Source organism: Juglans regia, chromosome 11, assembly GCF_001411555.2.
Source record: "Juglans regia cultivar Chandler chromosome 11, Walnut 2.0, whole genome shotgun sequence".
NCBI classification, from domain to species: Eukaryota; Viridiplantae; Streptophyta; class Magnoliopsida; order Fagales; family Juglandaceae; genus Juglans; species Juglans regia.
Window position 1 is genome coordinate 24,821,648 of NC_049911.1, and position 17,176 is coordinate 24,838,823.

Here is a 17,176-nt window from a genome sequence, read left to right on the forward strand (position 1 = left end):
AAATAAAGTGTAGTGTGTGAAAGTTGTGTAAATAGTAAGAAGTTGTGTAGATTTTTTGTATATAGGGAAGGGAGGTATAATAATTAATATTTCTTAAGGAGGATAATTAGGTTAATAATAAGATAAATATTTTAGACACAAAGGGATTACATAAAAATAAACTCATAAATTGATGTTATTTGATGTAATACGTCAGATTGTAAAATTATTTTTATTGTAAAATAGATTTAACAGATCTTATAAAATCACATTAATTTATAAATTTATTTTATATACATAATCTTTTTATATATGTACCAGTTGTCAACTAATAATGATATAATTGGTGGTCATAGAGATCAAGGAATTTTCCGTGGGTATTTGAATATGCGAAGTCAACCTGCGTCTTGACTTGTTCGAAAGCGCGTTGGTGATCTTGGGGTTGATGTTTATGAAGTTAATAAATATGGGTAGTTGCCATGAATATAGGGACAGCAAGCTGTAATGCAAATTGACATTAATTTATGAATCAATTCATGATCATCATCAAATAGTTTAATCCCTTACATTGCGATCGTGGGAATTTGATGATTGGGTTTTGTCTCATACTGGGATTATATGCATTTCCTTTTTTGTCAAACGTTGTGGGGTAGGTGCCAACCATCGTGGTCACAAACCCAAATACGATCGAAAGACATGATCCGTGAGATACCCAAATTGTATATATCATTCTCTGATCCCAAGTACCTAACACCAATATTCAATCGTTTCTGTTCAGAACCTTCTCCTATTATACCTTTCTACTTGTTATTATCACAAATTATACGTACTATTAAATGGAAATATTATCTTTCAGAGCTTTCTGCAGGTTGAAACGTCTTTTCACGTCTGTTTTAGGGGCCATTTTAAGTTCAGAAAATACAGAAAGGAAAGAAAATAGTGAAAGATAAGTCGTTTCTGGAATCATCTCTCCAGCAATATTAAACTTTACTTGTTTGGAATTCATGGTGGTAGCTAGTCAGCACCCAAATGATGCGACCCGCCGACTACACTAACTAATTACATATATAATTGTACGTTAGACAATCATAAAAGAGTAATATCGAGAAAAGTTTGTTGCATACTGGCCATGGTTGTGTTGCAGCAGCCTGCAGGCAAGAATTTGATCACCCTCATAACAAATGTGAAAATGAGGCACCACCTCTCTTTTATTCAATCGGGTCATGAGTCCCATGCATTAATCATTTTTACTTGTATTGATCATCATGATCTTTCAATCATTTTTCCTCAGAATTAGTAACGATACCCTTTCCCAAAGTTAATTATATTCTAATCATCATCTCTTGACTTGACTGAAAAACACGTACAGTACTCTAACAGAGTGAACTCTACTCATTTAGCGAGTTGGAAAAGTAGAGAGAGAGAGAGAGAGAGAGTTTCGAAACAAATATACCAGCACTAGGTAGAACCTATCTAGGAGGAACTTAACGCGTAAACATCATGTGCTGCTGCAAAAGAGAGCGAAGCTTCCCGGTCCTAGTGTTTTCTTTTTTTAAAACTGGTTAATGCGATCGACCCACTTTCATTGAAGAAACGGAAACGGTCACATCCTTGATTGTTTCCAGAGCTACAATCTGAATAAAAGATAGATTCGTTGTAGTTCAATTATTATTAAATGATGCAGACTGCAGTCGTTCAAATTAAGTTGCTCATTTGAATCTGCCCAACAAAGTCAAAAGACGTGGATTATATATATAATTCGTTGTGACTTTGAAAGTTTGAATCCATGCATCCAAACATATTTGGATTAAACTTTGGGCCAACATTCTCAAGAAGCTGCAGGTGTAGGGTCAAAGAAAACAAAGCCAGTAGCAGGCTGGACGGATCCTGGTCTTCTTACTTGGATTGGACGCAGCTAGGGGCTGGTTTTAGAAAACTCCTAAACCACCGACTCGGCCAATGATCATGCATGACTATAGGGTCCTTATTTCTCTGCTGTTTACGTGTACACAGTGTGCACACACATGCAGATGTTGAAATTCTCGTTAGTTTGGGGAACATCATGTGCCTAGCTACGGTATCATGTACATGGAAGATCATGTGCAAATAGCTAGGCAAATAACATTATTTTTCTAATAAAACATTCGGCCCGGGTATATAATTAATGATTAATTAATAAACAAAAATGCATCTCTAGCTAGCTCCAAGAAAAAGTAAGTTATATAAAGAGAAATGATATATACAAGTTTCAAATGTACAAGTCCCGTATAAGTCTTTTATAAAAAAGTGGATCCTACTATAAAAAAGTGTGAAAAATTTATTTTTCTTGATGAAACCTACATTTTTATAAAAAATTTATACATTTAAAACTTGTACCTAGCATTAATTACTCATATAAATGTCTAGCTTTCTCACTTGCAATGTACGTAATACTTAACAAAGATTGATCATTTGGATTGGTCAAATTAATACGTTTACTAGTATAAAAAAAAATGAACTTCTTGATATATACATGAGTTGGATATATATTAATAGGAAAAATTTAATTATAAGCGATTCTGCGCACTAATACGTGCACTCATTCAATATGATTAGTCAGAAAGTAAATTTTATTAAAAATAATATTAATTTATATTTAAAATATGAAAGTAATAATATTAACACTAAGATTAATACTCAAATTTATTTATACATGACAAAACTCATAGTAATAAAACTCATAGTAATAAAGGAGACAATCTCGAGATGAGGGCAAGCTAGCTAGCTAGATATACGAAAGTTGGTATGAAATATCAAATATATGATTTACATCCAACCCAGAATCAGAAAATGATCATTGCCAATTAATTCGAGAGATTGCTATATTAGATTAATTAATTAAAGCCATTATATAATTTAGGCTATTAATTATGTAGTTTCATGACATATATGCATGGTCAATAATTTAATTAGACTTTTTGAGGTAATTAATTATAAGTTAGATTACATATATATATATATATATATATATATAAATATTTAAGGTTCGATCAAAACCAGCTCTCGTGTCTAATTAATGTTTCCTAAATCCTAGTACTGGTTCCCTAGACGTAAGGCTATTCCCATTGAATTGACTTTTTCAGAACGGATCGATCGTACGTATTTATTATGTCATGAAGAATCGTCGATAATTGACGAGAATTTGATGCATGGTCTTTTCATTTATTATTTCCCTTCTATTCAAGCAGCCTGGTTTGCTTTTAATGTATTGATATTAAATTGAGCAGCACTACACATCCCAAAAAAATGTCCCGAATAATTGTTCTGAAAAGTATATTTTATATTTTATTTTTCTTTTCATTTTTTTAATATATTTTTTTAATCATTACAAATATTTTTAAAAAAATAAAAAAATTCACAACATCATTAAAAAATACTTTCCTAATCATTAAATAAATAAAAAAATCCATTCAGGACCTAAAGCATTTCTATGTTAAATTTAAAAATTAAATAAAATATTATTAAAATATATTTTTTTAACATTATTTTTATTTTAAAATTTTAAAAAAATTGAATTATTTATTTTATTTCTTATAAGAATTTAAAAAAATTGTAATAATTATATTAAGTGAGATGAGAAGTGTTATAAAAACAAATCTGGGTCCTACGAATTACCCACGGGTCTAACAAAAACACACACATATATATTATTAATATATAAATAATGTGTATGTATATATTGGTAGGTATATATTTATGGGGGTAATGCTACCATTAATACCGATTTCTTGAGGTGGCATGCCATTGTGTTTTATTAATTAAATAAAAAAAACTAAAACGCGTCCCCCCCCTGCCCCCCTCCTTCAGAAGTTGAAAGTCCCCAACCACGATAAGCCTTCCTTCGGCTCCTTCGTCAGATCTCCACCGACATCCAATCCGCATGGCAAGAGATCCATTTCAATTCGTGAAATTCATAGCAACCTCAAATTTTCAGATTTCTTTTCCGTTGTTTTCTTGGGCACCGAACATAGGGATATGAAATCATTCGAATCTGTGTTCAAATTTGTAACTCCTAGAATTTCAAGTTGATTTCTTTTATGGTTTATATAAGAAGTTGTATCATGTGAGTTTATTGAGTGGTATGGATGACTGTTTCGTTTTGCGTAGAGTTTTCTTAGTTGCAACTTGTAAGTGTTTATTCTGTTTCTTTTTCTATAGTCTGTTTTGGGTTTGTGACATAATGTGTTGCTTTTTATTTCTATGGAAAGATAAATTTTTGTGAAAATTACATGTTTTTTCCATTTTCCTTCTTCCAGATTTGAGAGAAATTTGTATATCTAGGTCTTATGGTTATACTGACAATCATTTACTGCTTTTCTAAATTTGCATTCTGTCTCCAACTTACGATGTGGAGTTGGGATGGATGATTCATAGAAGACAAGAACAGGGTAGGGGAAGATTTTTACAATGTGGAGTTGGGGTTTATTATTTGGGAGCAAATTTTTTCTGTGTTGGAATGGAAGATTCGAAGAAGGCAAGACCAGGGCAGAAAAAAATGCTACGAAGTGGAGATTGGAGTTAGAGTTTGTTATTTGGGAGAGAAGAACAAAAACGAAAGAAGTCGGAGTAGTTTAGATTTAGAGATGAGTTGAGATAGTTTGTGAATAATAGAATAAAATTGAATTATTTATTATATTTTTGTGAAAATTTGAAAAAAAATTTAAAATTTGAAAAAATTGAATTGTTTATTGTATTTTGTGTAAGAATTTGATAAAATTGTAATGATGAGATGAGATGAGATGAATTCGGATGAATTACTAATACAAATGAAGCCTAATTCAGATTTTTTTTTTAATATTTAAAATTGATGTCACGGGAATCCACATCAAGCGGGAGGAGGCAGCGGAAGCATTAAGCGGTGGCGTACCATATTCATATTTATGTATCCAATCCTATTGCGGTTGGTCTAACTCAAATTTGCAAAAGTGTACGAATAAAAAGCCGCCAGCCGACGCATGCCCGAAAATTACGGACCCAATGAGAAACGGGTGGAAAATCGAAAAAATTCCGATTACACTTTGATAGTTATTAGGCCAATCTGACGACTTTCTATCCAAATCACCCGAAATATGGGTAAAGTGAATTTGCTAAATTTTGATTAAAATAAAAATAAATACAAAAATAAAAAATTGCAATCGAATCTTGTAAAAAATGTCAATTTTTTCGAAACAAGATTAGGGTTTGAAATTGATTGGATTAGTTTGATTATACAAACCAAACAATTTATCATATTACATCTCATTTAATATAATTATTATAATTTAATATAATAATAATTTTAAATTTCTTATCTCTTTTTATCTAATCTTATTTTATCAGTATCATATTAAAAATATTTCCAATGACTCGGGTTGGATGAACAGTCGCACGAATTCATGATGCAATTGCATGGGATAGTTTTTCAAAGCAAGTGATTTTATTATAATAATTTAAAGTACAATAGGTGGTAGGGTGGGGAACTCCTATAATCGCGCCAAACTGAGTGGGACAGGCCCATGTTCTGTCGGCCGATAGACTGTAATATGGTCCAAGCGAAGACTAAAAAGAAAGGTGATTATTGTTAGCAATCCTTAAAGCTATGGCCAAGATTTCCACTAAAACTGTGAGATGATGTTGTCGATGAGGTTGTCTCAGTTCGGTAGAAATTGTTACAGTTGTAGATGGTTTTCGTCTCTTATTCAACAGACTTGGACACGACAGTACGTTGATTTTGGATTTTGGAAAAGTAGTAAGATAGGAAAATTGAGGGTTGACCTGATCATAGCTTTCAGGTGCACACAAATTTATACGAGTGTGTGGAGACCATGGGCCAGTTATGGGGGGGGTGTGACTGGTTAGGTCTCAAAAATCTTGAGGCCTAAGAATATGTGAGAGGCGCATGTGGCTTTGGACCTTTGGTTGTGGGTGGTGCGTGAGATCGACTGTTTTTCTTCCGAAGGAAAAATAAGACATAAAAGCTTAAGCCATGAAAGGACAAATGGAAGGAGAAAGGGAGTAAGTACCCGAGCCAGAGCCGGCTCAAAGGCAAGGCCACTTAGGCCATTGCCTAAGATCCCCCCTTATATGCAAGGCCCCTTAAATAAAACTGAACTTTATTTCTATTGCGTTTTTAAAGAATTTATATATATATATATATATATATATATATATATATATATTTATGTCATTAAATTAAACTAAATTTTAAATAAAGAACCATTCTCAATATTTCTACTCTGTGCAAGGCCCAGATACAAAATCTTATATCTAAATCAATGAGTATTTATACTTTTAAATAATTTTCCTAAATTGTAACTTAAGAGAAAATTTACGATGAGGCCTAATTTAAGTTATTATATCAAATATAAAATTTTAAATTTTAGGTAAAGCCGTATTCTATTTAAAAATTTAAATAATATTTAAATAGTTATTTAAAAGTCACATTTTAAACTCTTGCTGTGTTTTGTTGTTAAATCATTCGTAATGGAGTTAATGATGAACGATTATAGACATTAGATGGAGTCTTCATCAATCCTCAAGTGGAGCGTTTCTTATGCCACACACGTAAAATTATTGTAGTGATTCTGTACAAATTGCACATATTTCTAATTAGCTAACTTGGAACAATTAAAATTCTTGAAATTGCATCTCCTTAATTAGAAAGTGGGAAGTTTACCCATCATGTTAACGGTTGGAAAAACAACTTTATATATATATATATATATATATATATATATATATATATATTTAGGGGATTCGGTCCTTAGTTCTCTTAGTGAGGAACAAAAGAACAATAATGTGCAGTGGAGAAGCTGAGAGAAGATAGGGAAACAGAAAGGGAAAGGAGGCTTGTGTTCCAGGGACTTAGAGAGTTTCAATTCAGCTTTGCTATCCAAGCAAGGTTGGAGATTTATCAAGAATCCCAATAGCTTGGTGGCAATGATCTTTAGAGAGAAGTATTTCAGAAAGACATCACTGCTGGAAACAAAATTGGGCAACAAACCATCTCTGATTTGGCGAAGTGTGTGGGGGTGCCATGGGGTTGTTAAATGGGAGTTTGAGATGGAGGGTTGGAAATGGCAACAACATCAAGATTTAGGGTCATAAATGGTTATCCTCCGCAGCCTCCTTTAAGTTGCAATCTCCTATATCGATCTTGAACAAAAATGCAAGAGTAAAAGAGCTTATTATTCAGCAAAAAGGTGAATGAAATGAAGAACTGATCAGGAGTATCTTTACGAAGGAGGAGGCAGATCAAATTTACTGTATTCCATTAAGCAACTCGAATGCAGAAGACAAACTGATCTGGGATCCCTCAGAGAAGGGTTTATTCTCAGTTAAAAGTGTATACTATGTGGAGATTGAAAGGAAAAAAACCATACAAGGTGAATCCTCAGGGGAGTGTGAGATGGATAGTAGATGTAAGAACCTTTGGGGCCTGAATGTTCCTGAGAAAGTGAATATTTTCTTATGGAAAGTAGGGAATGACCTGCTTGCTACAAGAAGGAATTTGTTCAACAAAAAAAATTGTTGAAAATCCTCACTGCCCTACTTGCCTACAAGAAGATGAGTCTGTGATGCATGTCTTATGGCAATATCCTGCAGCTAATGATGTATGGGCAGTGGCCATGAATCCAGTTTAGAAATGGAAAACTGCAGAAGAAGACTTGCTTAATCTATGGGAGAAGCTAAGGGTGAAGCTAAATAATTTAGAAGTGGAAGAAACAACTACAATAATGAGGGGTTTGTGGATTGGAAGGAATGGGTTTATTTTTTTATAAAACACTCCGGAGTCCCAGTAAAGTGATCAAATCAACAAAGGAAGGATGCAAGAATTTCAATTAGCCCAACAGTCCTTGAAGAGCCCCAAAAGACCAGCAAATACAGAGAGTAATGGTCAGCGATGGAGAAAGCCAATGGAGAATTTCGTGAAGGCCAATTGGGATGCAGCTTTGGAATCAAAGAACTAGAAAGATGAGAATATGGATCATCATTAGAGACGAGAAAGGGGAAGTGATGGCTGTAACGTGTGACCAAAGAAGAAATGTTCATCAACCAACCATAGCAAAGAGCTATGCTTTATGGAGAACAACGAAATTATGCAGAGATATGAACTTTACCAAGGTGATCTTAGAAGTGGACACACATATTATTATCAATGCAGTTAGTAACGATAGATAATGAAGACCTTTCATACTATGAGAACATTATACAAGAAATAAAGAATTTCCTTTATGATAGAACTAATTGGCATGTGAGGTTTGTAATAGAGAGAAAAATACAGTAGCACACACCTTGGCAAAAACAACTCTATACTTAGATTCTAAGAAAGTGTGGATAGAAGAGAGTCCAGATTTTGTGACTAGATGCTTAGAGAAAGACAAGCATTGTAATGAATGATTTTACAGTATGAATACAAGCGGTTCCTTAATTAAAAAAAAAAAAAAAGGAGGTGATGTCAATTGATCCAAATGATCTTGGCAGTTGGGAAAACAACTTAGAACACCTTTTATGGTTGTTTTTTTTATTTTTGGATAAAACTTCCTTAAGAAATCCACGAGCAAATTACAAAGTATAATCTCAAGGGGGAATAGATATTATATTTTCCCGTGCGTACGTATACAAACATTATAGATTGTTATAGAAAATAAATATCCGCAAAAGCTACACCAAATAACAGGTTAAGCTATAGCTATAGACCATTCAACTATCCAAACTAAACAAAGGAAGTTATCGAAAAGTCTCCAAATCTTGGCTCATGATTTATGTGAGGAATGATTTACGCTCGTTACACTGATTTTACAAAGCTTGTTTAATTAATTATCTCCCGGCCACCACCCCCAAAATAAACGCCACTTTCACTGATTTTACAATCTCAATCTCTAACTTGGCAAGCTTTTGACATCGAATCGTGATTACTTCTTTAGCCAAAAATGGTAACCGACAATGAAATAGCAAACATCAATATCCTTATTTCTTTCTACTCATTATTTCTTTTAAAACTATTCACGATCACCAACAATCGTGAGTAATAATAGGACACCATTTCACCTTCCTTCATGTATACATTGTATAGCACTAGCCTCGTAATGTTTGCAGGCGAACTCATCTCACCCGTTCATCTCCTTTGAAATTAGAGGCAAGAATCTCTCACGCTTGTTTACTTGTCGTTGCTTCGGCAACTTTTTCAAAAGTAGCATCATCAAACCCTTGATAGAGTATGAATAATGCATTTTTATCCTTCATTCTTTGCTCTTTAAGAGTCCGCTTCTCATTTACAGTGTATGTGGCTTCTTGTGCCTCTGTGGGCTCTGTAAATCCATCAGTAACAATATCCAGCAGATCTTGAGACCCAAATAGGGCTCTCATTTGGATAGAACATATCCCATAATTATCTTTCAAAAGTTTTGAAATTTGTTGTTGGACAATTGGAGGCCATTTCTAGAAAATTCTGAATGTATCGTGACCTGACTCTGATACCAATTTGAAGGGAGAAATTTATCAAAACCTTTCTTGCTCTCTTAAAAAATAGATTACAATGCATCAACCTATATATAGGCATATAAGACTCATCATACTTTATGACCATTGAGTTACTCTTAAAAAAATAAAAGGACACATTATCAAAAAATAAAAAGATAACTTTGATAAAAGAAACTCTTGAAAAATCGAAAAGTTTTCTTTGTAGAATGCACAAAAGTTTCATACATTGGATTTGTTTAAACTTCCAACAACTATCCCATGCATGTCACATTCCCGGTAGAATTGCCTAAAAGAATGTGCGTACAAGGTTGCCCGGAGCCCCTCAGGCTTAGAGCTGCAGCCTGAAGCCATAAAATGTTGACATATATGCTAAGTTTGCTAACACCATGGAACTATTGCTGCATTCGATATTTCCATATATATGAATATTACATGAATACCAAATTCCTGAAGCCTTGAAAATAATGAAATTAAAAATATCAAATAGTATAGAGTCAAGTAGTGCACAAATACGTACTTGCCAAGCTTATCACCTGATCTTGTGTTGAATTATTTAGTTAAAACAATCATAGAAAATTAGGCATCAAGGAGGAGAAAAAAGAGAAGGGCACATCGAAGGAATCATTTGTGCAGATTGTCCAAAAAAAGAAAAGAAAAATAGAGTAGCTCCTATTAAGCTGTTGGAAAAAGGAACTCCTGTTTCAGGTAACCAATCATCCCCATCCAAGAGGAAAGGCACCGTAAAATTAGCAGCATCGGTATTGGTGTTAATGATATGGTAACCAAGCCATGCCACTCTATCTGCAGTGTTTGACCCACGTCCTCTATTGCCATACTTTGCATAATACAATGTGTTTAGTGCAAAACTTCCACTCCATTCATGCCAACCTGCAGGATTTATAAAACTGTCCATGAAAGATTGCATGTAAACTGTCCATGAGTAGTCCTTCCATGGCCTCCCTAGGTATGTTTGAGTAGTACCACCGCGTGCAGCCAAATCATCGTCTGGTCTAATTGTACAATTATGAACTGAAATACCCGTGTTTTGATTTGGGTCTGTTCGACCTTGAGCTGTGATGGTATTGAATTGTCCATTCATTGGGAGTCGAGGATATATGTTGCAGTTTTGGAGAACAACGGCAGCATTTTCGAATATGAAGTCAATTGTCCCATAGATATCTCATTCCCTATAGAACTGCCTGAGAGAGTGTGTGTATAAGGTTGCTTGCTACCCCTCAAAACTGCAGCGATAAAATGTGGACATGTCTGCCCCACTTCGAAGTGCGACTGCCTGATGCTTAAATGCCCCAACAATGTTGCAAAAAGTTATGTTCACTGCGCTGCAATATTGATTTGAAAGTTAGCAGAAAGCCCATCAAAGAGGATAATTAAGCTTGTTACAGAATGTCAAATGCATTGAACCTAATTCAACATAATGTACATCCCTAAAATGTCGAAGCTAGATATAGTTTCTTACCAAAGGTTGCGGAGTTGAATGTTGTCCACCCATCATCAGCACTTCGGTTGCCTGTGATAATAGTCTGATTGATACCCTCTCCAATCATCAATAAATACTTTTTGTTCTTTGGAATGGACACATACTCTTGGTGAACACCGACCGTGATATAGATCAAGAAGTACCCATCAGAAGCTGCCGTGTTGTTTGGAGCAGCATCAATGGCTTCATTGATAGTGGTGAAGTTTCCATATCCATCTTTACAGACAATCACAATATCAAAAACTTTAACCTCTTCATCCTGGCCATATGTCTGAAGAAGCTTTGTCTTGCTCCTCATAAATTGCTCGCTTATTGCTGTTCATTTTCAATGGTAAGCATCCATTTCGGAATGCAGGATGTTTCCTCTTTGGCAGGGAGCAATACTTCTTCATAGGCACCCAACCCTTGGTGAACAAGGCAAGAGAAACACCATGGAGCTTAGTGTAATTAGAAAGTTTCCATAAGAGATCATTCTTTATGCTCGAATCTGACGCCGTGTTCACTATACCATCCAAACATGTTTGCTGGTTAGTTAAAATGGCACTAAGCAATGCTTGGACGTCATCGACCTCCAAGCAGGAGAGAGCAATGCTAGTTTTATTGACAGTTTTGTAGGAGGTTTGAAGGAAATCCACGCTCAAGCCTGCAAGCAGTTTACAATCTTCAAGGGAACGTATTGTGGGTTTGGACAAATTGGGCCTACGTTGCAGATACGCGTCCACCATTTTTGAAAACTTGCATGATTGCAGAAGTGATTTCAAAATAAAAAATTGGCCAGAGTGGAAGACATTGGCATTACGGTTCGGAAGCAAGGATTTGCAAAAGGAAGAATGCCGGGTAGACCTGCAAATGGTTTTAGGCGGGACAGGATTAGTGAGATCAGAGCTGTATGTATTAACATAGACTCCACTGATGCCTCAACAAACATCACTGCAGAGAAATCAAGTGCAACAAACATCACTGCAGAGAAATCAAGAGCTACTGTAGAGGAACCGTAGACACCTTTCTTTCTTTTTTTTGTCTCAAGTTGTAACCACTTTGATTCTTTTTGGATTCTCTAGAATGTTGTACAAACCTTATATAAATTTGCTACACTAGCACAATAATATACAAGGAATGAATTCCAGGAATTGTGTTAATCTATTATGGTATCTTAGAGCCAGAGACTTACAGTCTTTGCAAATCTGATCCATGGCCATCTCTAATCCCCTTCCTTCTCCTCCTTCTACAAACATTTCTGCCTTCTCTCATCTTGTCACCACTAAACTTACTACCGATAACTATCCACTATGGAAAGTCCAAATCTCTGCTTACCTCCGCGGGCAAGATTTATATCAGTACGTTGATGGCACACTTGCTGCTCCTCCAGCAGTTCTTCCAGATTCCACTGCACCTAATCCAGCGTATTCCTCTTGGAAACGTATTGATCAAGTGGTTCTTAGCATTTTATTCTCATCTCTTTTGGAATCAATCCTTGGCCATGTCCTTTCCTCAAACACCTCTCGTGCGCTATGGCTTTCCCTCTCCTCCCTATTTACATCTCACTCTCAAGCCAATCGTTTTCACGTTCGGTTTCAATTAGCCAATTTTACCCGTGGTGACCAAAGTATTACTGATTATTTTAGTAAAGTGCAGTCTCTAGCTGATATTCTTTCAGCCACTGGTTCTCCATTACCTGATGCAGATTTTGTTACTTATCTTCTCACTGGTCTTGGCTCAGCCTATGATTCTTTTATCACCCCTGTGACAACATGAGCTGAGTCGATTTCCTCCAATGAACTATACCAGCTATTGCTAGTACATGAAAGTCGGCTTGCTCATAGTGCACAAACACCATTTTCGGTTGAGCCATCTGCGAATTTCACCAATACCAGTGGACGTGGTCGTAACCAGTTCCGTGGTGGACGTGGTCGCAATGGTAGAGGAAGATCTGATCATCCTTCATGTGGTGGTCGCTGCTTCTCACCAACAGTGCAGAATACCTCAACACCCACACAACGCCCATCCTGTCAGGTTGGTGGGAAGGCAGGTCATGTGGCTCTACAATGCTTCCATCGTTTTGACCATAGCTACCAATTTGCAGCACCTACATCTTTCTCTGCCAACTTCACCACACCAAGCAATTTTCAGAAGTCCACCTGGTACCCAAACTCAGCTGCAACTCACCATATAACACATGACTACAATAATCTGAATCTCCCTTCAGAACCATACTGTGGTAGTGATCAAGTGTGTGTAGGGGACGGATCGAGTCTTCCAATACAAAACACGGGTGCTTCCTCCTTATCTTCTACCTCCTCCTCTTTCTTACTTAAAAATGTGCTTCACGTTCCTAACATCACCAAGAACCTTATCTCTATGTCCAAATTCTCGACGAAGCAGACCCTCCTCACCGGACCACTCTGTGATGGGCTCTACGTTTTTCCATCCGTGCAGCCCTCCTCATCCTCCTCCCTTCCATCTCCATAAGCTCATCTAGGCGAGAAAACCTCTCTGTCTCAATGGCATCGAAGGCTGGGTCATCCTCAATCCTCCACGCTGTCTCGTATCTCGCATTCCAACTGTTTGAAAGTTTCTTCACATGAGTCTGCCTTCCAGTGCACCGAGTGCCCACTTGCTAAAGTTCATCAGCTTCCTTTTTCTTCAACAAAGGCCCATTCATCTAAACCTCTTGAATTAGTTTGTGCTGATATATGGGGTCCAGCCCACTCTGTTTCTAGAGAAGGGTTAAATACTATCTGTCATTTGTAGTCAATTCACTCGGTACACTTGGTTTTATCCTTTAAAAGCAAAATCAGATGTCTCACATATTTTTTCAATTTTTTTGCCATATGTTGAACGTCTCTTTAACACTAAACTCATCACCCTTGAAACCGATGGAGGTGGTGAATTCAAACCTCTTACGTCTCATTGTCAAAAAATTGGAATTCATTATCGATTTTCTTGTCCACATACCCATCAACAAAATGGGCTTGTTGAGAGAAAACATCGACACATAGTTAACACTGGGCTTGCTCTCTTGGCCCAAGCATCTCTCCCCTTTACCTTTTGGGCTGATGCCTTTGAAACTGCTGTTTACATCATAAATCGTTTATCCACATCAACTCTAAAAAATAAATCTCCATTTTATCAAATTTATCACCATGATCCTGACTATAATTTTCTTAAGGTCTTTGGCTGTCAATGCTTCCCAAATCTTAGACCTTATAACTCTCACAAGCTAAATTATCGATCCTCCCCGTGTCTCTTTTTAGGTTATAGTCCCACACACAAAGGCTATAAATGCATGGATTTAAAAACCCATTGTTTGTACTACTCCCGTGATGTAATATTTCATGAAGGCCATTTTCCCTACTCTGAATCTCAGCTCAGCCCAGTCATCACGCCACATAACCCGACTTCTACTCAGGCTTCCTTGCCTCTTCTTAATCCACTTCCTTCACTCCTCGACCCAGGCCCAATCGCTTTACCAAATAACTCTTGTCACCCGTCCATTTCTCCTTCTCCTTCCCCAAACTCTATTTCGCACATTCAAATCCCTAATTCCTCAGCACCCTCTGCACCTCCCACTTCTTTTCTCATTCCACGCCGCTCACCCATCATCACACGTGCACAGACCAACTCATCTAGACCTCGTGTTCGATTGGATGGCATAATCCCGTTCCCTTCTTGGTCATGCCTCACTACTACGGTCTCTCCACCTGAATCTCCTACCAGCTATACCGAAGCTTCTAAGCACTCGTCATGGCGTGCAGCTATGTCCCAGGAGTATCATGCCTTAATCCAAAATAACACCTAGTCCTTAGTGCCTCCTAACCCTTCCATCAATGTTCTTGTTTGCAGGTGGGTATACAAAACAAAGCTTCATGCCGATGGGACTATCGAACGGAGAAAAGCAAGGCTTGTAGCCTCCACCAACAGCACGGTCTCGATTTTCATGAGACCTTTAGTCCTGTGGTAAAAGCCCCTACAATCCGACTCATTCTGTCAATTGCTGTCGCTCGTGGATGGCCACTCCGGCAACTTGACATTCAGAATGCGTTCCTTCATGGAATACTCACAGATCAGGTATACATGCATCAACCTCAAGGCTTTATCAATCCTCAGTTTCCTGATTACATTTGTAAGCTACATAAGGCCATTTATGGTCTCAAACAGACCCCATGGGCTTGGTTTGCTCAACTGAGCTCATGGTTGTTAGATTATGGTTTTGTGGCTTCTCAATCTGATGTTTCCTTATTTACACTTCATCATGGTGATCTGCACATCTACTTGTTGGTGTATGTCGATGATTTTATAATCACTGCTTCTAACCTTACGGCTATTGACACCTTCATTAGAAACTTAAGCTTGGTTTTTCCTGTAAAGGATCTTGGACCTCTCCCATATTTTCTTGGGTTGGAAATTACTCAAATGAGTAATGGTTTGCTGCTGTCCCAACGAAAATACATTAAAGATCTTCTTACCCGCAGTAATATGTTACATGCCAAGTCTATCACTTCCCCCATGGCTGCATCTTCAAAACTCTCTAAGCTGGATTCTCCTAGTTTTGATGATGTCACCATGTATAGAAGCATAGTTGGAGGATTACAATATTTGTCTCTCTCAAGACCCGACATCTCTTATGCGGTAAATAAGGTGTGTCAGTTCATGCACACACCTAAATTACCTCACTCGGTTGCTATGAAATGCATACTACGATACTTGAAAGCTACAATCAATCATGGACTCTACTTCTCCTCTCAATCTTCTTTTCAATTGCATGCCTATTCGGATGCGGATTGGGCTGGATGTCCGGATGACAGAAGGTCTACCGGTGGATATTGCATTTACTTGGGTAACCACTTGATTTCTTGGAGCTCCAAAAAGCAACGAACTATTGCAAGGTCCAGTACTGAAGCAGAGTACAAAGCTGTCGCCTCTTCAGCAGCTGTGATCATCTAGCTTCAAACACTTATTTCAGAACTAGGGTTACCTCTTAGTCATGCTCCAACACTGTGGTGTGATAATATTGGAGCCACCTACTTGGCTGCCAACCCAGTTTTTCACTCAAGAACAAAGCATATGGAGATTGACTTTCACTTCGTCAGAGCTCGAGTTGCTGCCAAGTCTTTAAATATCTCCTTCATCAGCTCTAACGACCAACTCGCTGATATTTTCACCAAACCACTAGTTGCATACAGATTTTTCAGACTTAGATCGAGTCTCAAGGTTGTTGATACACCTTTGGACTCGAGGGGGCGTATTAACATAGACTCCACTGATGCCTCAACAAACATCACTGCAGAGAAATCAAATGCAACAAACATCACTGCAGAGAAATCAAGAGCTACTACAGAGGAACCGTAGACACCTTTCTTTCTGTTTTTTGTCTCAAGTTGTAACCACTTTGATTCTTTTCGAATTCTCTAGAATGTTGTACAAACCTTATATAAATTTGCTACACTAGCACAATAATATACAAGGAATGAATTTCAGGAATTGTGTTGATCTATTAATATGCATAAGATAGAATGGCAGAGAAGGGGAAGAGAACGAAAAATAAAATTGTTATGGAGAGAAAAGCTTGGAAGCCATTGCGATTAAGAAAGTAAGAAGTTGAACAGTTTGTGTTGGGATGTGTTGAATTTATAGGAGATCAGGGACTGGATGAAGGCAGAACCGGCAATTTGTTTAAATTGTTTAATACAATATATGGAAGGTTGTTTGGATGCATGGGAATATTACGAGTGGGATGTATTCGTAAAGTCAACTACTTGATCTTGGATTCTTGCAGCCTGTACGTTGGTGGCGTGATAGCGGTCTAGGCATAACTTTGTCCAAGTTTTTTTTTTCAGCAGCTTATTGATCGTGGATTTATGGTAGTAAAATGTTATTTTTATTTTGGATTTTATTATTTTTCATTCAAATCAATTAGGATTTATGAGATTAAGATGATAAAATTAAGATGATCCAATTAATTACTAATTGAATGTTCCAATTAACACTTCGGCTACATAATCAAACGGCCTGTGATATTGAGTTGGCAAACACAAACATTTCAAAGATTTCAGTTGGTTGTAAGGGCAGTATATACGTACTCAAGTTGAAATCGACCAATTTCGTGAAAGATCAATGAAGAAGAATTTAGTTAATCTGATCATGTGTATAGCCACCATGGCTGGCCAATTAATTAGATTCAGAACTCCATATACCAAA

General features: G+C 36.7%; 1 pseudogene; it reads right to left on the reverse strand.

The window, feature by feature from the left end:
* Window positions 1-10,063: 10,063 nt before the first annotated feature.
* LOC108994120 lies at window positions 10,064-16,287 on the reverse strand (annotated as a pseudogene).
* Between the last annotated feature and the right edge of the window lie 889 nt (window positions 16,288-17,176).